This window comes from Aplidium turbinatum, chromosome 11 (assembly GCF_918807975.1).
Source record: "Aplidium turbinatum chromosome 11, kaAplTurb1.1, whole genome shotgun sequence".
In the NCBI taxonomy this organism is placed as follows: domain Eukaryota; kingdom Metazoa; phylum Chordata; class Ascidiacea; order Aplousobranchia; family Polyclinidae; genus Aplidium; species Aplidium turbinatum.
This window is the reverse complement of record NC_137482.1, coordinates 11,359,710-11,374,688: the sequence shown is the minus strand read 5'-3', so window position 1 is coordinate 11,374,688 and position 14,979 is coordinate 11,359,710. Positions and strand designations below refer to the sequence as shown.

The 14,979-nt window shown below is 36.3% G+C and overlaps 1 long non-coding RNA gene across 3 annotated transcripts; it reads right to left on the bottom strand.

Annotated features, from left to right (window-relative positions):
• Positions 1-594: 594 nt before the first annotated feature.
• Positions 595-13,709, bottom strand: LOC145780022 (uncharacterized). Of its 3 annotated transcripts, XR_014290589.1 has the most exons (6): positions 13,343-13,709; positions 8,637-8,716; positions 2,886-3,023; positions 1,554-1,625; positions 1,171-1,326; positions 595-892 (listed from the first exon to the last, which is right to left on the bottom strand). It is a non-coding gene; the product is annotated as an uncharacterized LOC145780022 (long non-coding RNA). The 3 variants fall into 3 exon arrangements; XR_014290587.1 differs by lacking the exon at positions 8,637-8,716; XR_014290588.1 differs by lacking the exon at positions 8,637-8,716 and having other exon boundaries at positions 1,198-1,326.
• Between the last annotated feature and the right edge of the window lie 1,270 nt (positions 13,710-14,979).

The window sequence follows — 14,979 nt, the reverse complement described above, 5'->3', positions numbered from 1 at the left end:
AAAGCGTTACATGGGGGGGGATTGAAAAAAGCGTTACGTTGGCGTTACATGGGGGAGGGGGGGTTAAAATTCGGAAAAAAAGCGTTACGTAATATTTGAACGTTCCCTTACATGATGTAAGCGGGGAATTGAAAGACATGCATTCAAAAATAGACTTGCAAAGCGAACGGACTGAACTTTGTAGTAAAAACCGTAAAAATATTTTTCATGGATGTCTAGTTCGAGTAAGCAGTAGTCCAGTTTTAATCCGGCGAAGTCCCAGTTACCGAAGGTGGCCGAATTCACCTCCAAATGCCGCAATCGCCTTCACATCGATCTGTCTAACTCAACTTGCCTTTACCACAACCCTCCATTTGCAACACCAGCGTCATCTTCATCCCTTCCCAAACCATGCCCATACCAACTCACTCCATTTGCCAACATCTAGGTTTTAATAATTTATAGTAGCTTTTTGAAGAGATTTATGAGTGCTTGATTCGTGTGCTCAATCTTAAGAGGCTACGGTACCATCTGCAAGGGCTGCATCGAAATTACTGAAGCCCACTCTCGACTTCCCTGTTACAATATGTTTGTAAATAAGAAACGTAAGGGGCATATCCCTGGTTATTTTTTGTTTTATTTCAATGAATATCACCAATCAAGTCACAAAAACCAGTGATATCGTACCACACGCTGGGCAATATAGCTAATCCAATTAATTTTTCAGCCAGCATCCACTCCACAGTCCACACCAGACAGAGATAACTTTTCCTCGCAAAACCACCAACACAACAAACTTAATGGTGTTGCAACATTGTTCTAATCTAGCACAATCGCGAAGTAGATATTTATGATGTCCGCTTGGGTGCATAGATCCTGATCCACGAAAATAACTTGCTTTGAAAGCAACCACCTGAAAACGAATATGAATGATTAGAATCAATAACGACGATTGTGTTTAGACAACAAAAACATGTACGGTGGTTCGTGGCTCATACAGTGCTACATCACCATTTCTTTTAAGTCTGGGGATTGACAGATACACAAGTAATCATTGCCGAAAACCAGAATTTCTGCTTTGAAAACGTTAAAAAAAAACTAAACTTATCCTAAGCTGTCAAGAGATAAAAATATATTTTCAGCTGATTTGTTATTTATTAGTTGTAAATAATAAAAAAATTGAGGCGTTACTGCTATTGCCAGTTTCAAGTAACTCACAGCCTCTGATGATTCTAGAATCCCATTAGGTCCAGATCCTTGTTGGCAAATGAGAAGTGAAACTGCATTTCATGAACTATTTTTTGAGGTTCAAGAGTTTTTGATTATGGTCATTGTAATCTTGATTTCCTGCAAATAAAAATATTTTTTTTGTATTTCAAGGAAACCAATCGCCCTTTTTAAAACAAACAATTTGGGGAGAAGGGCTCATACGATGCATTTATCACCAGCTAAGATGTCTGGGGATTGACAGATACTTGTGTAATCATTGCCCAACCAAGCTGGGCTAAAACATATCTAAAAGATTGTGGAAATTTCAACACCAAGTTACAATCACAACCAGCAAGTTACCGTACCTGTTTTTTGTACTGATATCTGCAATCCACTTTTTGGTTTAAATTGTCCAATGTACTCTGACTGAATTATATCTAAAATAACAAAAGAGTTTAAATCAAGAATATGTATTTCACCTGCTTTATGTTCATAAAATTTGTATTTTTTGCATGTCAGATAATACGAATTCTTCATGACATTCAGAAGACCGTCGTGTCGTATCATCATTCAATAATGCTGGATTGCTGGCTATTAAGTGAAGATATTGTTGCAACTCCATGACAGATTTTGTTTTGTGACGCAACAGAGCACACTATCATGATGCCACACAATTGCTAAAACTACATTATGGTCTTTGTACAATGTACATGTAGTTTATAGCTGTAAAGCAACCCATACATTTGTTATAGAATTGATAGTATATCACAGGGGTGGGCGAACTACGGCCCGCGGGCCGCATGCGGCCCGCGAGATTATTTTATGCGGCCCGCCGGCACTTGCAGAAACTACCACTCATCACTTATTGTTTTAATTAAACAGGTTACATGACAAAATATTATTCCCTTTCCGAGTGTGTTTTTCTCTTCACTTTCAGTGCGTAAACACACACGTCAGTCGCGCATGTATTGCAACATGCTCTCACGCATTGTTTGATGCAATTGTTTGATCATAAAATACAAATACGGTAGCGGCTACCGTAGGCCTACCAGTACTTCTACTTTCCTCCAAATAGCTTTTCATTGTTATTTGAGACGCACAGTTTAATGTTTTCTGCTTCGACAGGATTTTTGTTAAAAAATAAAAGATTTATATTTTTACTCTGTTAAAATAATGAGTGCTGTTAAGAAGCGAAAGATTGAAGATGAAAGTCGTGTTTTCAATAAGGAATGGACTGTTAAATACTATTTTATCGAAATTGGGAATAAAGCAGTTTGCTTGTTGTGCCGTGAGTCCGTGGCTGTTTTCAAGGAGTAGGCTACAATTTAAAAAGACACAACCAAACCAGAAGATTGTGAAAAACTGTGAACAGTTGCACAAGTCTCATTAACTTTTGTGATGATGATTGCATAGCTTTAAACGTAACTGAGTGTGAAATACAAAAATTGTGTTTAATATGAATATGCGTTTATTTACACACCGGGTAAATTTTCCTACTTTGTAACGAGAGTGTGCGGCCCCCCGGCTGCAACATTTTTTCAAATGTGGCCCTCAGTACAAAAAGTTTGCCCACCCCTGGTATATCATATCATTATGTTGATGATTGAATAGTGTGTTATGTACAGTAGTTGGAAAATACAGTTCCATTTGTATGTAGTAGATACAGTTTTAAATCAAAGTGACGGAAAAATGCATACCTTAACTTGTATTTTGATCTCTTGCATGACTGCTTTGGGCTTGGTTTTCACTTGGCAATCAACTTCTCATCCATTTTACCAACGTGCCTTGGTCCATTAAATGAACACAAACTTTGTAACAACAGCAAAGCTGTAAACCTGAAAGTAGTGAGAAGTATAGTGAATGAAATACAGACAAGAAATTGGGGCTTAAAATTGTTAATTAAACAATAGCAAAAACTTTTTAACATGGAGAGCAAATCATATAATTCTATTGATTTCTTTTATGAAAGAGTTGATTGGTGGTACAAAATGTAAAATTATAAGACTGCACATAGGTCAAGCTGCAAGTTTTCGTTTAATTTTCTCCAGGAGCAAACATCACATAAAATAAACCTTAAGTATTTAAGGTGAAAGTAAAACAAAATGTAAATTTGGTAAATCTGAAGAATTGTGAACTATTTTATGAAAGAAGCTGCATATCTACATGCTACTTATTATCTACGCAGGTTCGTCTAAAACAGTGGTTCTTAACCTTTTTACTATCAAAGCCCCCCTTCAATAATGGTCATGTGCCTTGCGCCCCCCTAGATTTTAAATAAGTATCATACCAAAAAAATTGCATTTTTGTCTGTTTATTGTACACACCAGTGAGATACTTGACACTGCTTCTCAGTGACTAGATTTTTAATGCGAGGTTTAACTCCAGAGAGTGAATAACATAAGTCTCCTTCAACTCTCAGCCGTAGAAAAGTAAAAATAAAGCAGCGTCAAGAAAATTTGATAAATCTGAAGGAGTTCAGCGCAAAATAGTTTTGGTCTAACTAATAAAGCAAGAATTACTGAATACAATATAAAATAAGATAAAATATGGAATATGACGAACAGCATAGGTCCTAGGACATTAAAGTAATTAAAAAAAAATTGAAATTGTTGTAGAGCTCGCGCCTCCCCTTAAAGAAGCTTCACGCCCCCCGGGTTAAAGAACCACTGGTCTAAAAGGTTTAATAGTCTTGCAATTTGTTTTTTTATGTTGTCCGCCTTTAGTCTTTGTAAAAATATGCCATTTATTAAACACTGGTTAAGAGCATTTCATTTAGCAAAATAATTTTAAGCTTGAAGTAGCATATTAGGACGGAATGGCTCGTTTCGGCGAGTCCGATTCGGCGAGTTTTTGAAATTTTATTTTTGAAATGGAATTATCGGGTACCGTAGCCTAACTGTTTTTACATCGTTTTAACGTCGCTGAACGTGCAGAAAGGAATAAAAATAAAATGTTTGAACTATTAAAAATTCGTCATGTCAGTTCAGTTGTTTTTATTTCTGACCATCATTTCAAAAACAATACACGTCAACATAGCAAAGGTAAAAGCGACAAAACGCGAACGTTAAAACGTGCTTGAATTCGTCATGTCCGTTCAGTTGTTTTAAAGATAGAAGCGACAAAACGCGAACGTTAAAACGTGCTTGTGACCGAAGTAAGTTATTGAGTTGAAAGAAATTTGGCACGGTCGCAACACCTTCAGAAAAATTTAAGATGTGAAGGGAAAATAAAAAAAAGAAAATGTTACAAAAAAAAAATCATGTTTATATCTATAAGTTAGTACTTTTGAATAGTTAAAATGATTAGTTTGGATCAACAAATGTGTGGCCTACAGCTTGGATTGAAAGGAAATTATCGGGTACCGTAGCCTAGTTATCCCTACCAGCAAAAATTTGTTTTAAGAACCCAGTTAGCCTACCAGTTCATTTTTACATTGTAGTAACAAAATGAAAAGGCTAACCAAACGCTAAACGTTGAAATCGTGTAGAAAAGAGAACTTTGATGACGAGGATACGTTGCAAGCCTTAACCCTTTGCTTTTCAACGTTTTTTTGGAAGTTAACTGCTCAAGGGGGGGCCGTTTTTGGATCAAATTCAATCAGCTGTTACGTGTTATCCGCTGATGCTATTTGAACAGAAGTTGCACTGGTGTGAAAGCAAATCATTTGTATATAAGTTTGAAAAGTCATTATTTTAAAATTTTATATGTTAAACTTGATATTTCAATTTTTGCAAAGGTACCCAAAAACGACAATTTTGATTTAACTTGCCGCTATTTAATTACCGTGCTAATCCGATTTCATGCAAACTTCTGAATAACAAAGAGCTCGATCGAACGCACGAAGTGTGTGTGCGGTGTGCCGAATCATTGCATTGATTAGAATTTACGACTTGCGAGCAAATCTTATTGTAAGCTACTCACTGATTCTAAAATAGTTACAATCAAAGTAACATTGTTACACGAATTTGAAAAAAAAACAAAACTGCGTTTGTTGTCTTACATTTTTATCCTAAACTAATGCATTCCCAAACTCATGGCTAGCTTCTAGTTTTATGGAACCAAATTTCTCATAAGTAACACCTTAGCCTGCTTGAATAGCTGTTTACATCTTCGTTTGTGTATTTAGGTCTACAATTGAGTTTGTAGTATGAATATTTTTAGTAGAGAGAAGACAGTTGAACAAGTTGTTGAAATTATCTGAAATTTCTAAGTTCAAATTAGGTGCTTTTGAAATTGTGGATTTGTGTCAAGTCGCATCACAAATATCATGCAGGCCACATCATAAGTCATTTCGCTTACGGGTGTTTATAAACATGACTCATAAATTACATCCACAAAAAATACAGCATTTATATCAACAAAGCTAAGTTCGAAGCTCACTTTTTATTGAAGATTGTGTCAATCAATTCGAAATAATGCAACAGCGAATTGCCGCCAGCGTCGAAATAATGCAACAGCGAATTGAGGAACGTGCGTAAACAAAGGAAATGTGAAATAACCCACAGTCAGCAAATCTACATAAATTTAACGTTTACAAATGTTGAATCAATGTAAAAGGACTGGATTGCTGACTGGGTCCTTATTGTTTGAAGCACTAAAAATACGCGTAATATCGACAACATCAGCAAGGCAGTGATTATGTTTCTGGCCAAAAAAAAAAAAATAACTTTTGACTTCAAAGATAAAAATGATTATAACGAAGCTTCAAAGTTTGTCGTAAAACATTTTACAGAGATACAATAAACATAATCATTTTGTGCCAGATTGTGAGAAGACTTCCTAGATTCTTTCCAACCATTTGCATGATTGCAAATTATTTTCTATAACTCTATATTGCTAAAAAATGGCTTCTTTGTTGAAACAACGTGGCTACAATTCTATAAGAAATTCTTAGGCCTACTACATTGAAGTAATGAAATTTTTTTTGTGATTTTGCTGATGACGTTTTACAATATCCGAGAAGTAAAAAATAATAATGATGAATTATTTTATAAAACCGTGGTTTGCAAGTGCTTCACAAAAAATTGTTGAGGGAAAATTTACTATTAGACGTAAAACGTTTGTAAAAGAAAATTGTCGGTTTACGTATTTATAATGTTTATTGCGCTGTTATCGAATTATAAACTGCCTGTATTGTCTACCTTTGTGGTTGCCGGCCAGCTTAGAGCAGCATGCAAACCATGCGTTTTTGGTATTTGCATCGTGTTATGATTCTCGAAAATCTCCCACAAGGTCTTTATTTTTATCGTGATATTTTTGTGCCTTGTCTGTCCTGAACTTGAAGTCATTGTGCAGCACAATCCACACCGGTTTTTAGACTCAGTCTTCATTGAAAATCTTTTGTGTGGTGCATCATTTCAAGTAGTGTCTTCCCCTAAACTGTTACACAAATCGCCCAGAACCAGAACCATCGTGTTATCTTACAGCAGTTGAGAGCCCGTTATTGTATGTGTGGAATTATTACTGTAGATGTCTGACTAAATTCATGCCAAAGTTGAGCAAATTCTGCTTTCGGGATCCTTGCCGTTATTTACGGTATTTTTTGTTGATAAGTTTGGGCAGCATTTTTCCAAGATAAATGAAGACATCGGTATTGTTCGTCACTTAGATTTAGTTTTCTCAGCATTGTTTATTCATTCTTTGATCCACTAGTTTGTCCCACTTTTGGTATAATCGGATCGTTTATAGCTTAAATGGCGGGTCTTCACAATAGCCGGCCTCTTATACATTGGCGCAACGTATTCAGATGTTGAATCAATGATGAAGAAAGCTGATTTGTTGTTTGTCTTATGTGACGCCTAACTTTATGCCTCGTCTACAGTACAAAATATTTTGTAATGTACATTGTGTACATTGTACATTTTGTTTGTAGGCCTACATTACAAAATATTTTGTAATGTAGATGAAGCATTATCATCTTTATTTTGCGCTCTTTGGAACAAAACACAGTGCACTGTGAAACAAAAATACAGGACATAACAACAAGTAGGCGACATAAATCAGTGAAGGGACGCCATCGAGTTAGCTGCTACGTGTAAATGAAGCCTATCTCATAATTTTGAGTATCTCACAATTACTGTTTGCAAAAACGCTATTTCTCCGGCTTCTCCCAAAAGCATTTGCAGTGATACATTTCCTCAATTGCAAGTTTTGTCAATGAGAGCATTTCCATAGAACGTTTATTTCGAAACCAAGTTTTCGTGTCTTTATCCAAGAGAAGATTTCTTATTGTAACGTTTTTTATTCGTCAATGAATATTATCTGCTTGAAACAACTGTTTTGAATAGTTTGTGGCCTCCATAGTCTACTATTTTGATCGTGGATTGCTATTCTTCTTTGTAGAGCTGATAACGCAAAAAACGTTTGCTATTATTGTTTCTAATTAACAGCTTTGCGATCACTGGCTTTTCTTTGTAGCATAAGAAATAACGCGCTTTGTATTATTGAGGTCAAACCAAACAAAAGAAAGCAAGAGAATGCTTCTCTCTGCTCGCGCATATCGATGCACGAAGCAATTATGAGCTTATGGCTTGTCATCGCAATGTAATCCATTTCACGCTTTGCTGGAAGTTAGCTAGAAATAGCAAAAATTCACCAAAATCTTGAATTTACAAGAAAACTACACAACTTTTAGCATCAAATTTAATATCATCAGATCCGCCTGGCAATTTTAGGAAAAGTCAAGAAAAACCAAGTGCATGGCGTTACTGTGCTTCAAATAATTAAAGGAAATATGAGGGGGGGGCCAAATCCGGCCTCCCTTTGAGGAGCAAAGTGTTAAAGCAGCCGGCGGCCATGGCCGCTAAGTAGTGCTTGAATGACCGCTTGTGCTACCTCCTCCGTCAGCCAAGTTTGGCCGCCGGTTTCTTCTAGCCAATTATTTAATTTTGCAATAGAACGATCGTGAATTAAATGTCAAAAATATGTAGTATCAGAGTGACGCAGAATTAGGTCAGCGCATCATAGTCACTATTGTTGTATTTTGTATTGATTATATCCAGCTGTGATCACCAGCGCTGTAAGTCTTGTTTGCAATTCTTGATGTTTATTTTAACGAAGTGTTAATCCGAAGTGCTAATTTACATTGGCTGGCAATATTGTCGTTTTTATATCGATTCAATGTTGTCGGACATTGAATCGTTGTTAAAAAGGAGAACTAGGTTAGTTGACATCCCTGGGTAAAACACCTGTCTTCATAGTTGAGAACGCTGTGGGTTAGTGACTACACACCCTCAATGGTGACATCATAACGGAATAAATGGTCAGGTTTTATGAAAGGCGGTATGCAGTTAAAACAATTTAGGGTCGTTAGATGGTCCCGCAATACCGGATTACAATCCCCATAAAGCAATTAATGCGTGGTACAACGATTCTATTGCAGGACGTCGCCCAGACTTCAACAACGCTAAGTGATCATTTTAACATTGTTGCAAGTTAAATCTATTTACCTGTGCTATCGGCATTGTATTTTGGCCTCCAAGCACGCAGATTTGGCCGCCGAAAAGGAGCTCTCGGTAGGCCACGATGGCTGCCGGAAAAAACATGAGTTGTAAGGCCTGCGTTGAAACTGAGAAACATTCACAGAAGCCCTTCCATACATTGCATTTAAGATTATGCATTTTTAAGATAATGTATTCAGACGTTGAATCAATGTAATCAATTTTCTGAAAGTGTTGCGACCGTGCTAAATTTCTTTCAACTCAATAACTTACTTCGGTCACAAGCACGTTTAAACGTTCGCGTTTTGTCGCTTCTACCTTTTTCTACACATTTGCTTTGTTGACGTGAATTGTTTTTGATATCATGATCAAAAATAAAAACAACTTAACTGACATGACGAATTCAAGCACGTTTTAACGTTCGCGTTTTGTCGCTTCTACCTTTGCCATGTTGACGTGTATTGTTTTTCATATGATGGTCAGAAATAAAAACAACTGAACTGACATAACGAATTTTAATTTAATAGTTTAAACATTTTATTTTTATTCCTTTCGATTTCAACGTTTAACGATGTAAAAACGGCAATTACAATTAGGCTCAATACCCAATAATTCCCTTTCAAAAATAAAACTTCAAAAACTCGCCTCGCCGAATAGATTAGGGGACTCGCCGAATAGTAGCAGACCCTATTAGGATGTATTGAAAATTGGTATTTTGCTACTTTTAGTAAGACTATGTTATATTGGAAGCAAGTCTTTTAGGCGCTGGTGTAATAGGCGTGCACTCTGTGGTGTCTGGATATTTAGGTGCGGAGCACTGTGGCGCCAGTCATTTAAGTGCTATTACTAGTAAAGTCTGTAGATTGTATCAGCTTGGCAGCTTGCCAGAAAATTATACCATGGCTTCCGTGAGTGAAGCTGCTTAAACCGGCAATGCTTTTCACACAAAATGTTATATTAAACAGAAAAATATATTGTTGTTTTATTGATGTATTATTGTTTTATTTGATGTTAATTGCGTGAAAAAAAAAAAAGATGTTAGTCCCGGTTTGCGTTGGTGAAAGCTTTATTAATAAATTATTCAAGCTTCCGAACGTTATTGAGTTTTATTTTTAGTTAACTCTTTTGCGATCACGGACGTATACACACGCCTTGGGATTTTTGCCATGAGGACCAAGGAAGTATCCCTACGTCCAAGGTTAAAAGGTAGCCTATTTCAAGCAAAAAAAATGTAAATGATGTTTTTGTTTTTGCCTTGTTTTTGCCTGTCCTTTTTTGGCTAATTAAAAAAAAAATATTTTGGCAGTGCAGTTATCAGATGAGGACTTCTTAAAGATGGGGACGCAGTGGACTTTTTTTCTTTCACTCATTGGAATTGGCAGTCAAAACTGGGTAGTCAACCCCTTACTTCGGAATTTCTCGATCAAAAAGACTGTAGACTAAATTACGTAAACTTTTTGCTTAAAATTATAATATAACGTTTTGTGTGAAAAAGCATTGCCGGTTTAAGCAGCTTCACTCCTGAAGCCATGACCAACAACGCACACGGCACGCATTAACAAAACAACGTATTTTTCTGTTCAATATAACATTTTGTGTGAAAAAGCATTCAAAAAAATAACATTTTGTGTGAAAAAGCATTGCCGGTTTAAGCAACTTCACTCACTGAAGCCATGACCAACAACGCACACGCATCAACAAAACAATGCATTTTCCTGTTCAATATAATATTTTGTGTGAAAAGCATTGCCCTGCGCCTCTCCCTACCAACCTGATACAATCTACAGACTTCACTAGGAATAGCACCTAAACGACCGGGCGCCACAGTGCTCCGCACCTAAATATCCAGACGCCACTGTGTGCTCACCTATTTGACCGGCACCTAACTATCAGCGCCTAAAAGACGTGGACCCCATATATTATAATTTTCAGTTCAAGATTATTAATTAATGAATGAAAAAGTTATTAATTTTTATGTGGCAGCCGCACAAATAAAAAACAACTGTGACTACACAAGTGTTTGCTCTATTTTGGCTAGTTAAATTTAGCCCAATGTTTTAGTGTAGTTACTTACTAGTCTAGTTTCAGGGAATGCATTACATTTTATTGCTGACAAGTATGGTGACTGCATACTGTAAATGATGTAAAAGAGTTTGCACACAAGTATCCGCCCTGGTCAAAATGCCACGATGTCACATATTGGAATCGACTACTTTACATTTGCTTTACTATTTTTAACCCTAAAAGAGCCCTTCACCTATCCTTAAAGGATAAGGTTACAAATAGTGGAGTAATAGAACAGTAAAGGCATAAACTTAACTACTATTGATACACTTCACATTAAGTGTTTTGATTGATTTCCATCTTTGATGTATATATACTTATGTTTAAGCATTTATGATTAGGGAAGAGAGTTGTATACTAGCTCTAACGTAAAATTTCAAAGCCGGTTGATAAAAGTACATATTTAACATTTTGGTTAGTTTTGTTTTTTGGAAGTGGCTACAGTTACGGCGCCGTAAATACAGCCGTTCCATGCCTTTTTTTAATCTTTACGTTGCTATAAAAATACTGCACACGCACGCTGTTGCTGCGTATTTTTTCTCTCACCTTCACTTTCTAAGTGAAAGACAAAAGAGCAAATGAAGAAAAGTGCATGCATATATAACTTCTAAATTCAACTGTTTTTGCCAAGTGAATCTGTGACGTGTGCGATCTTTGTCTGGCTTGTACTCCCAAGGATGTGAGTTTGATCCCAACAAAAGGTTTTTTTTTTCAACTCAATTTTAACCCGAAGTGACTCTAACGTTAAGCTTGGTCTACATTACAAAAATAATTTTGAGCTCAGGTAGCACTTCACTAGGCTTTTGGTCAAACTTGGGTTGGCCTACCTGCTAGCCTTGCATTGATTGCAGTGTTCAACTGTACAAGTTAAAGGATAGCTCTAGGTCTACAATACTACTCTAGATTATTTTCAGTTGACCTATTACACTGTGTCAGTAGCCTACAGCGATGGATGCGTTTGATTGATAAGTATAAATCAATTGAAGGCGAATTTCCAGCCAGTTGACGTAACCAAGCAGAAAGTGAAGTTGTTAGCGCTTGTATGCACGCGGTCGCAAGAACAAATTTGCCAGTGTAGACAGTTTTTAGTCAGTCGAGGCTGGACAAGGCAGGCGTTTGCGCTTTTCGGGCTTGTAGTGTAGACCAGACTTTAGGCTACGCATTTTTGTGGCGTTCAGTTTAGTTTGTTTTTAGTTCTGAATATCACAACAAAAAACAATATATGACAAACATAGCAGATGTCAAGAAAAAGACAGAAGCGACAAAACACGAAGAACATAGCGTGCATGATAGCAAAGCAGGACAATCAGTTTAAAAAATGGCAGTCGTAACACCTAAAAATTTTATTAACTTAGAATTTTTTTTACTCATTTTAATTGTTAAAGAAAAAAAAACTTACTAGCTTTTTTTTCTCTTTGTTTTAAATTTATAAAAACTTTGTTAAGGTGTTACGACAACACCACGGTTGCGACAGTGCTATATTTCAAACTGATTGTCCTGCTTTGGTATCATGCACTCTATAACCTCAGCGTTTTGTCGCTTCTACTTTTTTCTAGACCTCTGCTATGTTTGTCATATACTGTTTTTCGTTGTGATGGTCAGAACTAAATAGGCTACGGCCATAAAAATGCGTAGCTAAACAATTTAGTTAAAAAAAAAATCACCACTGGTGGTATCAAACTCATACCTTGTGAGTGCGAGCCAGACAAAGATCGCACATGCCACAGATTCACTTGGCAAAAACAGTTGAATTTAGAAATTATACATGCACGTTTTTTTACGTGTTTTGCTTAGAAAGAGGTGAAAAAAGAAATACGCAGCAAGCGCGCAGATGCAGCAACAGCGCACATGCGCAGTAAAGATTAAAAAAAGGCATGGAACAGCTGTATTTACGGCGCCGTAAGTGTAGCCACTTCCTTAAAAACTTGGTTATATTTTTATCTTACATTTGATTTATGGCTGTGGCTATATTTACACTATATAGTGTAATAATAGCCTGAATAGTGTTGCCAGATAAGGAATTCTGCCCTAATTTGAGAAAAGTTTAAAGCTGTTGAAAACAAAAAGTTGTATTTTGGAATTTTTTTTTAGTCCTGGGAAGATCAAAACCCTAATCTTATTCCTAACTCTAACCCTTACCTTAACCCTTCCTAACTTTAATCCTAACTCTGGCAACACCTGATTGTGGAAAAATAGCCACTTCCTTGATTTATTGCCATAGCCAGTTCTTGTGTGACATTACTTTTTTTTTAATTTGGAGGATTGATTGTAAAATGGCGCTTTACAGCTATTGATTATGAGAAACTATCTAAAAATATCATCATTCAGAATTGTGATTGTTAAAACACAAGCTTGAATAGGCTAAGCTTTAAAAAAGTTTGAAAATTGTTAATTTGTGTTACGTAATTAATACAAGTAAAACTCAAAAACTATACAACTTAAATAATTAAGTTATTATTTATTTATTTTTATCAGACCAACAAGTCCATATTGATGAAACATGATTGTCAGATAGAGCTAATACGAATTCTTCAAAATCATTCAGAAGACCGTCGTGTCATATCATCATTCAATAAAATTTCTTCAATAATTATGGCTATTTAAAATGCAGAAACACTGGAGAGAAATACTATGACAGAACACATACGTACCAACGTGTGAGAGCACGTTCAGTGGATATCCATTTTCGTCAGGAAATGAGGCACACGCGCACTGCACATTGCAATTTCGAAAAGAAGCCAATTCTGAAAAAAGCTAAACACGTTCTGTCCTTCTAGCGGCAAAAATACCACGCGCCATGCCAGAGTTGCCAGGTAAGCATGCAATATCCTGTGTTTCTCGGCAGTCAAAGCCTAATGGGCGTGTAACATTCCTGGGATTGCTGGTTGAATGCTTCTGACTAAGGGTGGCTGACAAGTAACAACGACACTAGATTGTTGAGATCAGGAAGTACATCTTGTATCACGCCACGTGTGAAGCGATCAAAGCGGATTCAGAAACGTCACGTCACTCCATCAGAAGTGTGTTGATTGAAAAGGGAGAAGATTACCACACCAGTCTGTTTTATAGGCGAAATCAGTCACCCTTGGCGAGTGCTGCCAGACGCAATGCTAAAAATATTAAAACTTGAAAGTAAGCTAAACAGTACAGAATTATGAGAACGTTGGACTGCACCGAAGAATACCGGCTGGTGACGAATACGAGACAGCAGTCGGTACATACGTTGGCCCCAGTCAGAACGACATTGAAACGTAGGAGAGATGTCGTGAATGACGAAAACAAATTAATTCAACTCAATTCAATTTATTTTTCTTTGTCAGAATACAAAAGAAATGATATTGTGAAAAAGAAATACAGTAACAAAACCAACAAAAGGAAAAGGTGGCAAAACCATAATGGTTTAAGACGTGCATAAAAGGATCTAATATTGCGGTATATGCATCGATGAATATAGTTAAGCACGGCCACCAAACCTGATACATTAAAACAAGTAGATGAATAAGTTAAGAATCAGTCGCCTCCTCGTTCCTAAAACAACTGGAGCGTCAATTCTTAAAGCAATGAGAACACGACTGAACCCAACAACATCACAAAAACAAACTAATACACACACACATATTGTAATTACATAAGGGACTATCAAAACAAGGACTATTTACAGGTTTTATACAGAAATAAAGTGTTCGCAGCAACGAAATTAAGTAGCTTATAGAATGCAGAACAAATACACAATATGGCAGCTCATTATTAAGATACAATAGTTAAAAAAGCTTTGTTTTTTAAATTAATTTCCAGCACATGTAAGAGCATAAGTAGTATGATGATATAGCAGCGTGTTTTTCGTATTGCCAATAAGAGTTGAATCATCTTTTATAGCGTCAGTGAAGGATGGAGTGTTTTGGTATCGCTAATGAGAGGTGGAGATTCTTTGGTAGTGCCGATGAAGGATGTAGTGTCTGAGCTGTTTCAAGCATCTTTTCCAAACCAATCTAAACAATAATCTTACGAAAAGTCAAGCGATCCTCTCAACAAACATAATAGCTTATAATAATCAGGGGGTAGTTAGATGCAAGCTTGTAGTAACTTAGTGATATATTCTTATCTGGCAATATAAAATTATGCAATACAGTATAGTAGCTTATTCATGGAAGAGTAAAGATAGTAATCATCATCCTTAACTATTCGGGTGTAATATATGATAAGATATAGCCTACGTATATTAAGATATGTTAATGTATAATGTAGTAATATATGTAAGATAAATTTACAAAAGTGGCATTTGGAAAGG